The sequence below is a fragment of the Leucoraja erinacea genome, chromosome 4 (assembly GCF_028641065.1).
Source record: "Leucoraja erinacea ecotype New England chromosome 4, Leri_hhj_1, whole genome shotgun sequence".
NCBI classification, from domain to species: domain Eukaryota; kingdom Metazoa; phylum Chordata; class Chondrichthyes; order Rajiformes; family Rajidae; genus Leucoraja; species Leucoraja erinaceus.
Window position 1 is genome coordinate 54,937,584 of NC_073380.1, and position 12,723 is coordinate 54,950,306.

General features: G+C 45.3%; 1 long non-coding RNA gene across 1 annotated transcript; it reads right to left on the minus strand.

The window, feature by feature from the left end:
- Positions 1–3,398: 3,398 nt before the first annotated feature.
- On the minus strand, positions 3,399–4,897 carry LOC129696431 (uncharacterized). Its single transcript, XR_008723320.1, has 2 exons — positions 4,179–4,897; positions 3,399–3,786 (listed from the first exon to the last, which is right to left on the minus strand). It is a non-coding gene; the product is annotated as an uncharacterized LOC129696431 (long non-coding RNA).
- Positions 4,898–12,723: the final 7,826 nt, after the last annotated feature.

Below are 12,723 nucleotides of genomic sequence, written 5' to 3' on the forward strand. Positions count from 1 at the left end.
TCTATTCTCCGTGGCCTTTGTAGACCAGTAAGGTGTCGAATTATTTATTTACTTTATTTGCTTGGGTTTGCTGCGTGGTTCGTGTTTTACGTCTTTTAATTTATTGTTTGGATTTTCGTATGTAATTTATGCGCCTCGTGTTAGCTGTATGTTCTGTTGTTCTGCCTGTTTAATGATGTCTTGCTTATTTTCTTTTTCTGTCCAGCACTTTGGTCGGCTTCGGCTGTTTTTTAAGGTGCTTAACAAATAAAGTTATTATTATTATTATGAGGCTCGCTGACTGCATCGACCCTTCAAGAAGTGTGCTCCAGATTCCAACATCCTCTGGGATCTCCTCTAAACCCCTTGCCCATTACTCTAAACATCGTGACCATGGAGATATGTTTCCGAATAGTTACACTATCTATGCTCTGCAGATCGGTATCCCTCAGTCAGGATCTCCTGGTGCTCTGGTTTCCTCCCACACGCCAAAGATTGTAGGTTAATTGTCATCTGTAAATTGTCCCTGGTGTGCCGAAGAACCTGTTTCCACGCTGTATCTGTAAAGTACACTGAATCTTCTCTCTGCCAACCAGTGTGGTGATCAGATCTGTACATAGTACCCCTCGTCTTGGCTCAACTAATGTTCTACAAACAGTATCATAACATGCCTGGTCTTATATTCTGTACCCTGGCTCACTAAGATAAGTATCCATCCTAGAGAGACAAAGTGCTGGAGTAATTCGGGGAATCAGGCAGCATCTCTGGGGAACATGGATAAGCATTTTTTTGGGTCGGTACCATTCTGCAGACTGCAGAGATACTGCCTGAGTTACTCCAAAATGTTGTCTCTTTCTATCGTAAACCAGCATGTGCAGTTCCTTGTTATTACATGAGTATCTACCCTATAGATGGTGCCAGGCAGTATCTCTGGAGAACATGAACAGGCGTCATTTTGGGTCGGAACCCCTCAGACTGATTATAGTAGCAGGGAGAAAGCTGGAAGCGAGGTGGAGACAGACTGAGGAAATACTCGTGGCTGTGGTGGCGAGTCTGGGTCAGAACATGATGGTAGAACAGGAGGACGGAGGAAATCACAGAGGTCGGATAAGAGAGAACTCCCGTCCCCTCCTTTCTCTGACCATGGTCTGTCCCAGACTCACTACCACAGTCTATTACAAAGCAATTGACTCCCACAACTATCTCGACTACTCGACCCGAAACATTACCCATTCCTTCACTCCAGAGATGCCGGTTGTCCCGCTGAGTTACTCTAGTATTTTGTGTCCACACTTCTTCTCACCCTGCTTCCTGCACAGACTATATCCCCTACTCCCAATTCCTTCGTCTATGCCGCATCTGCGCCCAAGATGAGGTGTTCCATACCAGGACATCCGAGATGTCTTAATTCTTTAGGGAACAGGGGTTCCCCATCCCCATCATAGATGAGGCCCTCACTCGTGTCTCCTCGGTACCCCGCAGCTCCGCCCTTGCTCCCCCTCCCCCTAGTCGCAACAGAAACAGAGTCCCCCGAGACCTCACCTTTCACCCCATCAGCTGTCACATACAACACATACTTCGCACCCAAACCACCCCCTCCCCAGGTACCTTCCCCTGCAACCACAGAAGATGCAACAGCTGTACCTATACCTCCTCCCTCGACTCTGTCCAGGGACCCTAACAGTCCTTTCAGGTTAGGCAGAGGTTTACTTACACCTCCTCCACCACCTCCTAATCTACTGTATCCGTTGTTCAAGATGTGATCTCTTATACAAATGTAGACTGGGCGATCATTTTGCTGAACACCACTCAGTCCACCTGAACCTACCTGATCTCCCTGTTGCTAAACACTTTAATTCTCCTTCCCATTCCCAGAAAGACCTTTCTGTCCTAGGTCTCCTCCATTGTCAGGGTGAGGCCTAATGCAAATTGGAAGAACAGCACCTCATATTTTGCTTGGGCAGTGGTGAATATTGATTTCTCTAACTTCAGGTAGCCCCGGCATTACCTCTCTCTATACCCCTCCCCCACCAAGTCACACTAGCTTCTCGTTTTCACCCAACAAACAGCTAGCAATGGCATATTTCCATTGTCCATCTATATCTCTCGTTTCCCTTATCCCGAACCAGTCTGAAGAAGGGTCTTGACTCGAAACGTCACCCATTTCTTCTCTCCAGAGAAACTGCCTGTCCCGCCAAGTCACTCCAGCTTTTTGTGTCTACGGTTTAAACCAGCATCTGCAGTTTCTTCCTGCACACACCACAGAGTGTGTTTCCTCAGATTATCTGTTGTGCTGTTTGCTTGTAAGAATTTTATTGATCTGTTTTGGGACATATAACAATTAAACACTCTTGATTCATTTGCCCCCAATCTCTCTTTCAACTTTCTCCCCCCTAAATCAGTCTGAATTTAGCCCGCATCTATTGTTCCCTGTGCCTCTCCATCCTTTCTGCATTTGTTGTCACCTTATCTACCTGTGCTGCCACCTTCTGGGATACTTGAAATAGTACACCAAGTTCCCTCAAATGGCAAATTGCATAGAAATGTAATCAACAACATAAACATCGGAAAACTCTGAAAATCTGATATCCAGACTTTTCAAATTATTGTTTATACCTGCAATACCCCAACATACTTTTATTTCATTGTTTTTACATGTTACACAACGGCATAATAAATTGTGTAGGAGATTGTCCAGGAGTGTGTAAGAAGGAACAGCAGATGCTGTTTTACACCGAAGATAGACACAAAATGCTGGAGTAACTCAGCAGCTCAGGCAGCATCTCTGGATGGAAGGAATGGGTGACATTTCTGGTCGAGACTCTGCTTCAGATTGGCCATCATATAATAAATTTTCCAGCAAAAACAGTGAGTTAAAAAAGAGCGTGAGAAACTGAACCCAAGTGAGTTTCATCATGCAAGTTTCAGTTTGACTTGATATTGGATTATTAGACGTATCAAAATATACGGAAAAGCTGTTATCCCAGCAAAACATTGTGCCAGAGTATGAGAAATCCTTAAAAGGCAAAATTGAGGTACCATAGCTAAATGCATAAAAAAAGACACAAAGTGCTCAAGCAACTCAGTCGGTCAGGCAGCATCTATGGAAAACATGGATGGGTGACGTTTCAGGTCAAAAGATGCTGCCTGAGCCAGTGAGTTATTCCAGCTCTTTATTTTTCTTTTGTATAAACCAGAGACTGATAGAAGTACTGTATATAAAATTATGAGAGACATAGATAAGGTAGACAGTCAGAACCTTTTTCCTGAGGGTGGAAATGTCAAAGACAAGTCGGGATAGCTTGAAGATGAGAGGCAAAGTTTAAAGGAGATGTGCAGGGCAAGCATTTTTACACAGAGTGGTGGGGGCCTGGAATGCACTGCCGGGGAGTGGTGGTGGAGGCAGATACTGTAGTTGCATTCAAAAGACGTTTATAAATCACATTGATATACAGGGGATGGAAAGATAGGGATCACATGCAGGCAGACCTGATTAGTTTATCTTGGTACAGGTTACCCTGTACCGATTTTCCGTCAACTGGTGGTTTGGCACCTTCCTTAGTCCGGACAAAATTACTAGAGTGCACTTGAAATCCCCCCGAAAATGTGGTGCACAGGCCGGATGAGGCGGCCAACCTCGACCTCATCATGACTTCCACATCGACGGCGGGTCGAATTTGACTCCTGCGTCTGGAGCTCTGGAACTCCAGCCTGGCCAGTCAGCAGATCAGTCGGTATCTCGGCTCCCGCTGGCCTAGGCAGACCATTCCGCTACCGTTCGACTCCTCTAGGAGACCGTGACCTCTGCTGGTCCAGCAAAACGGATAATACAGAGAGGATACAGTGAGGAAGAGTGCTGGCAAGCATGCAGCAGTAGAGTCATAGAATCAGACAGCACAGAAACAGGCCCTTCAGCCCAACTCGACCACAACATTCCCCATCTACACTAGTCCCACCTGCCTGCATTTGGCACATATCCCTCAAAACCTGTCCTATCCATGTACCTGTCTAAATATTTTTTAAATGCTGTGATAGTCCCTGCCTCAACTACCTCCTCCAGCAACTTGTTCGATACACCCACCACCCTATGTGTAAAAAAGTTACCCCTCTGGTTCCTATTAAATATTTTCCCCCTCACCTTAAGCCTATGCCCTCTGGTTCTTGATTCTCCTACTCTGGGCAAAAGACTGGGCGTTTACCTGATATATTCCTCTCATGATTTTTGATCACCCCTCATCCTCCTGCGTTCCAAGGAATGGAGTCCTAGCCTGCTCAACGTCTCCTTATAGCTCAGACCCTCAAGCCAGGCAACATTCTTGTAAATCTTCTCTACACCCTTTCCAGTTTGTAAAGGGGAGTGATGACAGGTGGCATGCAACAGGAAAGGTGGGGGATTAGGTCATGAGGTCATAAATGATTGGAGCAGAATTAGCCCATTCAGCCCATCTTTGTACTAACCATTTGCTCAGCATGTGGTATCTAGGGAATGGAGGGATATGGATCATGTGCAGGCAGGGGAGATTAGTTTATCGTGGTGTCATGTTTGGCATGAACATTGTGGGCTGAAGGGCCTGTTCCTGTACTGTTCTATGTTCTATCTCATCTCACTCGGCAAAGCAAAACTCGCCTCAATCTTTTTAAATTCCTTTGTCTATGGACATATCAGGAGATTGATGCAAAGATTAGGCTGGCACATTGGTGCAGCTGGTAGAGCCACTGCCTCACAACGCCAGAGATCCGGCTTTGATCCTAACCTCAGGTGATGTCTGTACGGAGTTTATACTTTCTCCCTGTGACCACGTGGGTTTTCTCCAGGTGCTCTAGTTTCCTCCTACATCCCAAAAATGTGCGGGTTTGTCAGTTAATTGGACCTCTCTAAATTGCCCCCAGTTTGTAGGGAGTGAATGAGAAAGTGGGATAACATAGAACTAATGTGAACGGGTGTGAACGGGTGATCGCTGGTCGGTGTGGACACGGTGGGCTGAAGGACCTGTTTCCATGCTCTATCTCTATACTAAACTAAACAAAATTAAATTGACCCGGTGAGTATTTTCAACACTGTTTATTTGCTCTCGCATTGTACAAGGCATGGCTTACAATAAACCATTAGATTTCCCGTAATCCACAGAATGTCTTGGTTTCGCTTTCTGTTTGTTTGTGGTTTAGGATCTGTAGAGAACTGACTTCAATGAGATTGACAGTGACAGAGAGATCCAATCCAACACCACCGCACCTGCAATGCTTCGCCTCCACCAGCCTCCTTCACCTGTAGATCTCAGTTTCAAGAATTTGACTGGCAGCGGAATGAAAATCAACAGAGACACAAGAGACTGCAAATGCTGGAACCTCGAACAAAACACAAAGCGCTGGAGGAACTCAGTGGGTCAGGCAGCATCTGTAGAAGGATACGGATTGTTGACGTTATGGGTGGGAACCCTTCTTCAGACTGATTGTAGTTGGGAGAAGCTGGAAAAGAGAGATTGGGGGGGGGGGGGGGGGGGGGGGGGACAAAAACCAGGCAAGTGATAGGTGAATACAGATGAGGGGGATTTGATTGGGAGATGGGTGGAGTAGGTGGCAAATGGAGGTGAAAAGGCTGCCAGATAAGGAAAAGAAGAGGAATGAAATGTAAAGGCAGAGAGAGGAATATGAGTGGAAGTGGACGGGGTTGTACACGGATAGAGGGGAGATAAAAGGCCCTGACCCGCCCCTACTTCTCATTTCCATGTTTCTCCACCCTACTACAATCAGTCTGAAAAAGTGTCCCGACCCGAAATGCCATCTACAAATTTCCCTCCACAGATGCTACCGGACCCGCTGAGTTCCTCCAGCACGATGTGTTTTTCCAAAACATTGGTGTCTAAGAATTCAAATTGAAAGCATAGTTTTATGTGCACGGAGGAACTGCAACTGCCGGTTTATACTGAAAATAGACACAATGATTGAAGAAGGGTTCTAGCCTGAAACATCACCCATTCTTTCTCTCCAGAGATGCTCCCTGTCCTGCTGAGTTACTCCAGTCTATCTTAAGTAGGATTTAGTTCTGTAACATTTCTAACAAAATTTTATTGAAGTATTGTATTGTATTGTATTGTATATCTTTATTGTCATTTCCTGAGTATTCACATACCCAGAGGAAACAAAAAAACGTTGCTCAACCAGTGTCCATTCAGCGTGCATTAAAAATAAATAGAAATAAAAATACATGTATCATGAACAAATTTAACACTCTACTAAACATTCAACAGGCGTTCCTGTCCAGGTTGGTGGTTGGTGCGCGATACTTGGCAGGGGGCAAAGTCCATTTAGCAGTCTTATAGCCTGTGGGAAGAAGCTGAGGAGCATCCTGCTGGTTTTGCAGCTAATGCTCCTGTACCTCTTCCCAGATGGCAGGATGGAGAAAATGTCATGCGATGGGTGGTAGGGGTCTTTGATGATGGAGATGGCTCTGCTGATACATCTCTTCCTGTATATGTCCAGCAGGAAAGGGAGTGGAGCACCAATAATCCTGCTGGCGGTCTTCACAATCCTGTCTAGTTGGTGCCGTTCGTACGCCTTGCAGCTCCCGAACCAGGAAGTGATGCCGTAGGTCAATGTGCTCTCGATTGTCCCCCTATAAAAAGTCCGTAGGTGTGTAGTGGGGAGACCTGCTTTACGTAGTCTTCGGAGAGGGTGTAGTCGCTGCTGGGCTCTCTTGACCAGTGCTGTGGTGTTGGCCGTGGACGTCAGGTCATCAGACAGATGTAGTCCTAGGAACTTCACGCTGCTGACCCTTTCCACATCAGCTCCGTCGATGTGCAGAGGTGTATGGTGTTGTTTCCCCGCCCTCCTGAAGTCAACCACCATCTCCTTAGTTTTTCCCACGTTAAGAATGAGGTTGTGGGATTTGCACCAACCTGTGAGCAGCTCCACCTTCATCCTGTACTCCGATTCATCATTGTCACCATATTTGTCATCATATTTGTCACCATCAGTGTCATCATATTTGCAGTCTCAGGCAATTACGTAGTGCAGAAGGACAGGTTAGTTTGGGCAGGTTTGTTAGTTTCAAACTTTAAGGGGAATTATCCACTTATCACTTACCAGGCTTTGTCCTGCCCTTGCCCCTCCTCCAGGTTTCACCCCACCACCCCCCAAACCACAATTAGTCTGAAGAAGGGCCCCAACCCAAAACGTCACCTATCCATGTTCTCCAGTGATGATGTCTGACCCACTGAGTTACTCCAGCACTTTGTGTCTGTTTTTGAAGGGGAATTCTGTAGTTTCGGACTTTTGTCGGTCGGCAGCAGAGTTTTTGATTTCCTGACATTCTGTGCCACTGCTTCAGTTCCTTATGTGGAGATTGTTTCACCATCTGCGGTGGGAAATTCCAACCTGGCAAAGTGCCCGGCACCCATGTGATCATGTGGACAGTGAGGGAATGTATACATTTAAAGAAACTAGATGTTTCTTTCTCTGGAGTAGGTAGCAAAGCCAATCAAGATGCCCTTCGACGCTAGTCTCATAGAAACATAGAAAATAGGTGTAGGAGTAGGCCATTCTGCCCTTCGAGCCTGCACCACCATTCAATATGATCATGGCTGATCATCCAACTCAGTATCCTGTACCTGCCTTCTCTCCATACCCCCTGATCCCTATAGCCACAAGGGCCACATCTAACTCCCTCTTAAATACAGCCAATGAACTGGCCTCAACTACCTTCTGTGGCAGAGAGTTCCAGAGATTCACCACTCTCTGTGTGAAAAATGTTCTTCTCATCTCGGTTTTAAAGGATTTCCCTCTATCGTCAAACTGTGACCCCTTGTCCAGGACTTCCCCAACATCGGGAACAATCTTCCTGCATCTAGCCTGTCCAACTTCTTAAGTCTCATTTATCCATGCTTGCCCCATATTCTTCAAAACCTTTCCTATCCATGTACCTGTTCAAACCCTTTGTCCCAAACCACTGAGCCAACCAACTGCCCATCTACACTGGTCCCATTTGCCCACATTTGACATACTGTAGGTCCCTTTAAACCTTTCCTATCCATGAACCTGTCCAAGCCTAAGCGAAATATGAGGTGCAATCAAAGCTTAGGCAGCTTACAACCCAGCGGTATGAATATTGATTTATCCAATTTCAAGTAATTTACATTCTCTCTCTCAGCCCCTCCCCCAACCTAGTGGTCTTGCTAGTTTCACTGTATCTCTTCATTATCACCTCTTCCACATCCAACAATGGACAATTGTGGGCTCCACCTTTCAAGAGTAAATGGTGCCGGCTCTGATTTGTTCTGTACCTTTTCATACCTCTAGTTTCCCTCTCCCCTGACTCTCAATTTGAAGAAGGGTCTCGACCCGAATGTCACCTATTCCTTTTCTCCAGAGATACTGCCTGAGCTGCTGAGTTCCACCAGCACTTTGTGTTTTTCCAAAACATTAGTGTCTAAATGTTTATTATAATTCCAATTAAAATCATAATTTTACGTGCACGGAGGAACTGCAGTTGCTGGCTTATATGGAAAATAGACACAAAGATGGAAGAAGGGTTCTGACCCAAAACATCACCTATCCATTCACTCCAAAGATGCTGCCTGACCCGCTGAGTCACTCCAGCATTTTGTGTCTATCTACAGTTTTATGTTTTTAAGCAGATGGCTAAAGTCAGATTTAGTTCTGTTATGTTTCTAACACAAAAGATTAGAGATCTCAACATATTTGCAGTCCCAATAATTTGTGTCGTGCAGAAGGACAGGTTAGTTTGGACAAGTTTGTTAGTTTCAAACTTTAAGGGAAATTATCCACCCATCACTTACCAGGCTTTGTCCTGCCCTTGCCTCTCCTCCAGCTTTCACCCCACCTCCCCCCAAACCACAATTAGTCTGAAGAAGGGCCCCAACCCAAAACGTCACCTATCCATGTTCTCCAGTGATGATGCCTGACCCACTGAATTACTCCAGCACTTTGTGTCGGATTTTGAAGGGGAATTCTGTTGTTTCGGACTTTTGTCCGGCGGCAGCAGAGTTTTTGATTTCCTGACATTCTGTGCCGCTGCTTCAGTTCCTCATGTGGAGATTGTTTCACCATCTACGGTGGGAAATTCCAACCTGGCAAAGTGCCTGGCACCCATGTGGACAGTGAGGGAATGTATACATTTAAAGAAACTGGATGTTTCTTTCTCTGGAGGAGGTAGCAAAGCCGATCAAGATGCCCTTCGATGCTTGTCTCATTTACCCATGCTTGCCCCTCATCCTTCAAAACCTTTTTTGAAGGATGAGGGGCAAGCATGGGGGAGCAGACCCAACGGGTCTGCACTTGGTCTAGTTATATATTAAAACTCTGTGGCTGCCTTTCTGCCTTTTGATTCGTTCCATCGTGTGATGTCACAATGCCCAATGCTCGCAGATGTCCAATCGGAATGGATCAGTTTACATGGACAGCTGCCGGCCGCCTTTCTTCCTTTGATTCCCCGCAACTCCGATACCAGACGCAGAATCGCCAACATCTTATCCATTTCGGTAGAGATTTCACTTTTCTTTGCTTTCAGATAGGCACATAGTCCAAATTTGAATCCAAATTTTTAGCGATTGTGTTTTGCCATCCAAGTGTCCTGAGTTTACAAATTGATTTTTTATCGCTTCAAGCTTATGCTGGGTCGTGCATTTTTAACTTGTCATCGAGTTATTTTTCTACATTTTTTATTGTGACGCAGTAGTGTGAATTTCGCCGTCAGTCATTTTGATGTACTGTATTTCGTTGTGTGTAAATTGGTGAACTTTTAACTTTTCTACGCTGTACTTTGGCCTGGACATCAATCAACCATGGGGAATTACACCTTACATTAGCCGTTTTGACATATGTGCCTTCTAAAGAAGATTTTTATGCCTTTCGACATCTCGTCAGCAATACAACTCGATCCTCCCACCATTTTGGATATGGATCACGACGCTCCTTTTTTGATTCACCTTTGAACATCACTGAAGACATGCCGGTGAGCTTGTTCCATTCATCTTTTATGTCATAATAATATAATAATAATAATCTTATTTATATAGCACATTTTTAGTCAACTTGCATTGACCCCAAAGTGCTTCACATAATTACATTACATTTACACACAGGCAAAGGTGGGTGAAGTGTCTTGCCCCAAGGACACAACGACAGTATGCACTCCAAGCGGGATTCGAACCGGCTACCTTCCGGTCGCCAGCCGAACGTCAGCCGGTCATCAACAAGTAATAACCACAGTTTTGCCACTAAGAACTTGAATAGTACCACCTATCTGAGTTTGCTCGTGTTGCTGTTATCCGGGGATATTAACACCAATCCTGGTCCATACACCCCCCCCAAGTACCCGTGTGGAGTATGTAGTAAGGCAGTGAGGTGGAAGTAACAAGCCACTGAGTGTGAGGACTGGAATTTATGGTATCATAAATGTGGATAAATGTGAGGTTATCCACTTTGGTGGCAAAAACAGGAAAGTAGATTATTATCTGAATGGTGGCCGATTAGGAAAGGGGGAGATGCAACGAGACTTGGGTGTCATGGTACACCAGTCATTAAAAGTAGGCATGCAGGTGCAGCAGGCAGTGAAGAAGGCGAATGGTATGTTAGCAATCATAGCAAAAGGGAGTTGAGTATAGGAGCAGGGAGGTTCTACTGCAGTTGTACAGGGTCTTGATGAGACCACACTTCGAGTATTGCGTACAGTTTTGGTCTCCTAATCTGAGGAAGGACAGTCTTGCCACAGAGGGAGTACAGAGAAGGTTCACCAGACTGATTCCTGGGATGTCAGGACTTTCATATGAAGAAAGACTGGATAGACTCGGTTTGCACTCGCTAGAATTTAGAAGATTGAGGGGGGGGTCTTATAGAAACTTACAAAATTCTTAAGGGGTTCGACAGGCTAGATGCAGGAAGATTGTTCCCGATGTTGGGGAAGTCCAGAACAAGTGGTCACAGTTTAAGGATAAGGTGGAAATGAGATGAGGAAAACACTTAGGACCGAGATGAGGAAAATATTTTTCACACAGAGAGTGGTGAATCTCTGGAATTCTCTGCCACAGAAGGTAGTTGAGGCCAGTTCATTGACTATATTTAAGAGGGAGTTAGATGTGGCCCTTGTGGTTAAAGGGATCAGGGGGTATGGAGAGAAGGCAGGTACAAGATACCGAGTTGGATGATCAGCCATGATCATATTGAATGGCGGTGCAGGCACGAAGGGCTAAATGGCCTACTCCTGCACCTATTTTCTATGTTTCTATGTATTGAAATGAGCGATGAAGTGTTTGAAGTTTTGCAAAATCATGTATCCCACAGTTGATATGTACTACATGTAGCCTCCCAAATTTCGCCTCATTTATTTTTGACTTTATGGATGATTTTGAATTGCCGAGCGTGCTGTTCGGAGCGCTAAACAACTCATGGAGCGCTCCTACCTAGCAAAATCCGACGTCTACTTGGACCTGCTCAACCTACGTAACATTTCAAGGAACAGCATTCTCGGCTCCTCCGCCCAGCGGCTAATGTCTCGCCAGACCCGTCCACCACTGCCCGTCTCCCAGCTACAGCTGCAGCCGCGTGTCTGCTCTCCCACCACGGTACAAAAGCGAGTGCGATTTAAACACGACACGCAAAAGCATTTTCATGACAATACCAGCAAGTCGCTTAAACCATTGGTACAAGGACAAGTGGTACGCCTACAAACCGACAAGGGACATACCAGACTAGGGCACATTCATGGCCCCTCAAATGAACCACGTTCATACCTGGACGAAGTGGATGGTGTCCTCTACAGACGCAACTGTCAACATATCGAATTGTCAAATCCATTTGATCCGTTGGCTGCATCTAGTGTTGAGCCTTTAGACCTTGACAACTTGGAGCCAAGAACCATTCACCATACTACTTCTAGCCCCAAACGCAAGGAAGAAAAAAAACAAACAGAAATCTAAATGCAAGCCCATCAATATTGTTAATATAAACTGCCAGAGTGTTAAAGCGAAGCATGATCAGTTCCATGTGTTGCTTGACACGGAAAGTCCTGATGTAATAACAGAGACAGTATCATGGCTGAACAGCAACATTACCTCAGGTGACATTTTCCCACCAAATTACCAAGCATTCAGGAAGAACAGATGTGGCGGTGATACACATGGGGGAGTTTTCAGATTCAGATTCAATTTTAATTGTCATTGTCAGTGTACAGTACAGAGACAACGAAATGCATTTAGCATCTCCCTGGAAGAGTGACATAGCATATGATTTGAATAAATAATAATAAGTGGCTGGGGGGGGTGGTGATTGGCAGTCACCGAAGTACGTTGTTGAGTAGAGTGACAGAGTTTTCTTCGCAGACAAAGACAATCTCATCGCAAATGAAGAAACCAACCTTATGACAGATAGTGAAAGCACGTGGGTCAGCATTCGCATGCAAGGGATGACGCCTATGTTCGTGGGGATTTTCTACCGCTTGCAAACTACCAATGCTGACTATGTGAAGCAGCTTGATCGTGCCCTGAGCAAAATTCCACTTCAAGCTTCAGTGTGGCTCTTGGGAGACTTCAATTTTCCTGACGTGGACTGGGAAAATGTCACGTTCACACCGGGTGGATCTTATGCTGGACCTAGTAAAGCAATGTTGGAAATTGTACTCGATCACAACTTACATCAACAAGTTAAAGAACTGACTAGACTTCACAACATCCTTGATTTGTGTTTCACAAACTCACCATCTTTGATGGTAATTCCTGGTATCAGTGACCA